General features: G+C 44.9%; 1 long non-coding RNA gene across 1 annotated transcript; it reads left to right on the forward strand.

Moving 5' to 3' along the window:
* The first annotated feature begins 1,808 nt into the window (after positions 1–1,808).
* LOC127574560 (uncharacterized) lies at positions 1,809–6,125 on the forward strand. The gene is made up of 2 exons (XR_007956921.1): positions 1,809–1,929; positions 5,096–6,125. It is a non-coding gene; the product is annotated as an uncharacterized LOC127574560 (long non-coding RNA).
* The last annotated feature ends 369 nt before the right edge of the window (positions 6,126–6,494 follow it).

Genomic DNA, 6,494 nt, shown 5'->3' on the forward strand with positions numbered 1-6,494 from the left:
TTGAAACATCTAAGATCCTGGGGGATCTTTCCAGGGTGGATGGGGAAAGGATGGTTCCTGGAGACACAAAGAGACTGCAGTTACTGGAATCTGGAGCAACACACAAAACGCTGGAGGAACTCAGCGGGTCAGGCATCATCTGTGGAGAGAAATGGACAATCGACATTTCGGGTGGAGACCCTCCACCTGGGCCAGAAGAAGGGCCTCGCCCCGAAATATTGACTGTCCATGTCTTTCCACAGATGTTGCCTGACCCGCCGAGTTCCTCAAGCGTTTTGTGTGTTGCAAAGGATGTTACTTCCAAAGGGAGAATCTAGATCTAGGAGACACTGTTTGAAAATAAGGGGTCATCTGTTTAAGACAGAGATAAGATAATGTTGCTTCTTTCTGAGGGCAGTGAGTCTTTAGAATCTTCTTGCTTGAAGGGTGGTGAAAGTGGAGTCTTTTTAAAGCAGAGGTCCATGGATTAACCACTCAAGTAGACGTAAACGGTGGTGTAGCGGTCAGCGTAACGTTATTACAGCGCCAGCAACCCGGGTTTAATTCCTGCCGCTGTCTGTAAGGAGTTTGTATGTTCTCCCCGTGTCTGCATGGGTTTCCTCCGGGTGCTCCGGTTTCCTCCCACATTCCTAAGACGTACAGTTTAGGAGCTGTGGGCATGCTTTGTTGGTGCCGGAATCGTGGCGACACTTGTGGGCTGCCCCCAGAACACTCTACGCAAAAAGATGCATTTCACTGTGTGTTTTAATGTACATGTGACTAATAAAGAGATCTTAAAAATGGATAGGTCATAGTTGTGATTATGGAGACATGGCTGCAGGGTGACCAGGGGTGGGAACTGAACATCCAGGGCTACATTCTTCAGGAAGGACAGGTGCAAATGTAAAGGAGGTGGAGTATCAGTACAATACTGAGGGACGATATTATCTTAGGGGACACTGATGTGGAATCTGTATTGATATAGAATTAAAGACTAAGAGACAGAAAGTGTAGGGTAGGAAGGGTTGGAATTTATATACAAGTCCCCAAACTGTAATCATGAAGGGAATGGCAGGAAATTTGAGACACATGCAATAAAGGTTCATCTGAAATGCTGGGTGCCTTTAATCTATACGTAGACTGTGCAAATCAAATTAGCTATGATATTGTAGAAGAGGAATTCCTGGAGTGCATTGGTTTTTGGACCAATATTTTGAGGAACCATCTGGAGAGGGTCTTCCTAGACTGGGTATTGTGTAATGAGGAAGAATTAATTAACAACCTTGTTTTGCAGGGTCCTTTGGGGAAGAGTGATCATAATATGAGAGAATCCTTCACTAAGATGGACTGCAGAGCACTTGGAAAACAGTGACAAGTTGTACAAAGCCAGTGTGGATTTATCAAAGTAAAATCATGCTTGACAAATCTACTGTTTTATTTTGAGGCTGTAATCAAGTCAAGTTTATTGTCATATACACAAGTACGGTGAGGTACAGGTACAATGAAAAACTTGATTGCAGCAGCAGCACAGGCACATAGGTACAGACAATAAATTATACATCAGAATCAGATCAAGTTTATTATCACTGACTGTATTGTGGAGGGTCGTGGCTGTCAGGTGACAGCACTGCTCATTACCTGGATGAAAGACGCACTACTGCCAATCGAGGTTTGGCTCCACCCCACCCATCAGTGCACACCTGACCATTGGTCCCTTTAAGCACTTTTGTACTTGGCCATGGGCCATTGACCTTTGTGATCGATTAGTCCTTGCTGGCACCGGGCCATTGGCCTTTTTAAATTACCTGGGCTGGACTCCCCCCAGCCCTCCAGCACTATAAAGAGTGCCACATGTGCTCGGCTCACTCTCTTTTGCCTGCCCCGAGGGATCATCCTGCTTCATCCCAGGCCGAGAAGCCGTGGAATGGCGCTGGAGAAATCGTTGGTGAGGTGTGCACTGTTAAAAGGGTTGGCAGCATTTTAGTTAGTATCCCTGGTAGCAATAGAGCCATGCCTGCACTGAGTCAAGGGGTGGCGGGTATTGTATTGTTTTTCCTTGATTGTCTGTACCTGGTTCATTGTGTGTGTGTGTCTGTGTGTGTGTGTGTGTGTGTGTGTGTGTGGGGGGGGGGGTGCGTGTGCGTGTGTGTGTGTGTGTGTGTGTGTTATTCCTGTTACCCTGTCCCCCTGTCTGTCTTTTGTAAATAAGTCATCTATCTCTAACTCTGTGTTCAAAGTCCTTGCCTCTGGGACTCCGAATCTGTTTCACAACACTGATATATGTCATGGAATTTTATGTTTTGCACAGCAGTACAGTGCAAGACATAAAAATTACTATAAGTTCCAAAATAAATAGAGCAAAATAAAAGAATAACAAAATAGTATTCATGGGTTCATGGACCATTCAGAAATCTGATGGCGGAGGGGAAGAAGCTGTTCCTGAATCATTGAGTGCGGGTCTTCAGGCTCATGTACCTCCTCCCCGATGGTAGCAACAGGATGAGGGCGTGGGGAGGGTCCTTGGTGATGGATGCTGCCTTCTTGAGGCACAGCCTCTTGAAGATGTACATAAAGTGTACATAAATTAATGAGGCAGAACCAGTGTATGTATTGTATTTGGACTTCCAGGAAGCTTTTGAAAAGATTCCACATAAGAGATTAGTGCGCAATATTAAAAGTACATGGGAATGGGGGCAAAGGAGCTCATGGACTGAGAATTGATTGACAAACAGGAAACAGGATGTAGGACTGAACAGGTCTTTTTCTTGGTGGCAGGCAGTGACAAACAGGGTGATGTAGGGACCAGTGCTTGGGCCCAGATATTCATAATATATATGAATATGGGGAAAGTATATAGTTAATGGCAGGACCCTTAACAACATTGATGTTTGGAGGGATCTTGGGGTCTAAACTCATAGCTCACTGAAAGTAGACACACGAGTAGATAAAGTGGCAAAGAAGACATATGGCATGCTTGTCTTGGTTGGGGCACTGAGTGAGAAAGTTATGTTGCAGATACTTAAAAGTATGGGTAGGCCACACTTGAAGTATTGTGTGCAGTTCTGGTCGCCCCATTACAGGAAGGATGTGGAGGCTTTGGAAAGGGTGCAGAAGAGGTTCACAAGGATGCTGCCTGGATTAGAAGGTATGAGCTATAAGGAGAGGTTGGACAAACTTGAGTTGTTTTCTCTGGAGCATCAGAGGTTGAGGGGAGACCTGAATGAAGTTTATAAAAATATGACAGTCAGAATCTTTTTCCCAGGGTAGAAATGTCAAGTGCTACAGGAAATGTAGTTAAGGTGTGAGGGGGAAAGTTTGAAGGAGATGTGCGGAGCTGGTTTTTTTACACAGAGAGTGGTGGGTGCCTGGAACAGGCTGCCAGGGGTGGTGGTGGAAGCAGATACGATAGAGGTGTTTTAGAGGTTGTTAGACTCTGTTGAATATGCAGGGAATGGAGGATGTGGATCATGTGCAGGCAGAAGAGACTTAGTTTAATTCGGCATTGTATTCGATGCAGACGTTGTGGTCCGAAAGGCCTGTTCCTGTGCTGTACTGTTCTATGTTCTATGTCCTATAAAACATCATTAGTATTGAAAGAGGTGATGGTTTGTAACTCACTGACTGTAGGGGGCTGGAAATAGATTCTGTCAAGGCCTTCGGAAGGGAACTGGTTGGGGAATGGAGAGATAATAATCTGCAGAGCTAATAAGGGCTACAGGGAAAGCAGGAAATGGTACTGATGGGATTGCTCTAACGGGAGCCCGTATAGAGTGATGGGACGAGTGGCCTTTCTTTGTGCTGTATCATTTCCATGCACTTTATTTGTCTACCTGCACTGCACCTTCTCTGTACCTGTAGCACTTTATTCTGCCTTCTGTTATTGTTTTACCTTGTACTACCTTGATGTATTTATGTTTTGAATTGATCTATCTGGATGGCATGCAAAACAAAAGCTTCTCACTGAATCTTGGTACATATGACAATAATAAACCAATTACCAATTACCGATTAATGAAATAACTTGCACCCAATGTGAATAAAACTGTAATCATTCTGAGGTTCTCCAAATATCCAAGGGTGAAACGGTTAAGCAAACTTAGGATTCCATCCAGCTAGTTCAGGTTGTCTGATTCCACTCTGAGCTATGGTAAGTCTAAAGAAGTCTTGCAAATGTGTGACCCAGTCTGACCAACTTCCATGGAGTGCATTTAATCCCTCTGCTGGTTTTATGACTGAGCATGTGGGATAAAGATGTGTCTTTATTTACGACGTTGTGTATATTTATAAAGAAATTCTGTAGACTACAGTGCCATTTTGGGCCTTGTCTGTAAGTGTTAGGTTACCACATAATATTTTATATATATATAAAAAATATATAATATGTGTGTGTGTGTGTGTGTGTGTGCGTGCGTGTGTGAGAGAGAGAGCATGTGCGCATGTGTGTGCATTTTTGTTTGTCTGCATGAGTGTGTGTATTTGTGTGTGTGTGAGAGTGTGTATGTGTGTGTATTTATGTGTGAGAGTGTGTGTGTTTTTGTGTGTGTGAGCATGTGTGTGAACGTGTGTGTGTGTGTGTGTGTGTGTGTGTGTGTGTGTGTGTGTCTGTGTCTGTGTGTGATCATGTCTAGGTTCAATCCTGACCTCTGGTGCTGTCTGTGTGGAGTTTGCACATTCTCCCTCTGACCCTGTGGGTTTACCCTGTCTGCTCCGGTCTTCTCCCACATCCTAAAGACGTGCAGGTCTGTAGGTTAATTACCTGTTATAAATTGCCCGTAGTGTGTATGAGAGTGGTATAATCTGGGGGGTGTTGATGGGGGAGAGAATGAAATGGGATTAATGTAAAATCATGGTGAATGGGGGGGGTTGATGGCTGGCATGAACGATGGGCTGAAGGGCCTGCTTTGAAGCTGGATGACTGAGGATCAATTACAAGTGAAACACATTGGTGGATCTGCAGTAAGGTACAGGCCAGACTGTGTAAGGACAGCAGATTTCCTTCCCCAAAGGACATCAGTGAACCAGATGGGTTTTTATGACAATCCAGTCTTGCTGTGAATGAGACTAGACTTACTAAAAATTTTCCGTTCATTTAATTACTTGTGTTTTAATTCTCCAGCTGCTGTAGTGGGATTCGAACTTGCGTTTCTGGGTTAATGGTCCAGAATTCTGGCTGTCAGTCCAGCCACATTAACCATTACGTTTCACGTTGCATTTTGCTGGGGTGACATCGAACATAATTGTGCTGTGATCACCGGGTTTTCACACCAACATTCCCTTCTGTAGGAGGGGGGTTTCTTTTACCCAGTCTGTGGCTGTGATCTGGGATCCGATGGGCACAGATTGAACAGGAACCTTCAGATGGATAAGTACTGGGAGCAGAAAATAGTTGTGGTGAAGACTAGGGTTAACTGCAAACTGTTTCCAAAGAACACAGATGATGGGCCAAATGGCCTGCTGGTGTCATCATCTCGGAGGAACTATCCTGGGCTCAGCACATAGATGCAACCATGAAGAAAGTGTGCTAGCACCTCTACTTTCTTTGAAGTTTAAAGAGATTTGGTAGGTCATCGAAGACTCTGAGAAATTTCTACAGATATGCAGTGGGGGGCATTCTGACTGGTTGCATCAGGGCCTGGTGTGGAAAATCCAGCGCACAGAAACGCAAGAGGCCTCAGTGAGTGGTGGACTCAGCCAGTTCCATCACGGTTTCAGCTCTCCCCACCGTCGAGGACATCTACAAGAGGCGATAGCTCAGGATGGTGACATCCATCACCAGAGACCCTCACCATCGGGGCTGTGCCCTCTTCTTGATGCAGAAGGTACAGGAGCCTGAAGACCCACATCTCAAAGTTCAACAACAGCTTCTTCCCCACTGCCGTCAGGCTCTTGAACCCGCCTGAAAAACCCTAATTCTTCCTCGGACTATATTTCTTTCTCTTGCACTAGTGTCATTATGTTTTTTTTGTTCTTTATTTAGCACACATGTAACTTATGTATAATTTTTGTTAATTTAAGTTGATGTTAACTTCTGTTTGTCTTGGTTCTGTAATGTACTTTGCTGCTGCTGCAAAGAGCTCATTTTCATGGCATTTATACCCTGTGTATGTCTGTCTGTGACAACTATAAACTTGGACTTTGAACACACAGCACCGAAACAGGCCATTCAGCCCATCATTTCAGTAAATTTAATCCACACCCTCTCCAAACCCTCCTCACCTTCCTGAAAGTGAGGAGCCCAGAGCTGCACACAATACCTTGGCTGAGTTCGTTCGCGCCAATGCTTCATATCGTTTCACTGTGCCTTCCTGCCCTTACATTCTAGATTATTGGAAATAAAGTCCAAGATGCCTTGTGCCAAGATGCCTTGGCAGACACAGCAGTGTAGCGGTTAGTGTAACGCTATTACAGCGCCAGCGGCCCGGGTTCAATTCCGGCCACTGTCTGTAAGGGGTTTGTACGTTCTCCCCATGTCTGCGTAGGTTTCCTCCGGGTGCTCCGGTTTCCTCCCACATTCC

Source organism: Pristis pectinata, chromosome 9 (genome assembly GCF_009764475.1).
Source record: "Pristis pectinata isolate sPriPec2 chromosome 9, sPriPec2.1.pri, whole genome shotgun sequence".
NCBI lineage: Eukaryota > Metazoa > Chordata > Chondrichthyes > Rhinopristiformes > Pristidae > Pristis > Pristis pectinata.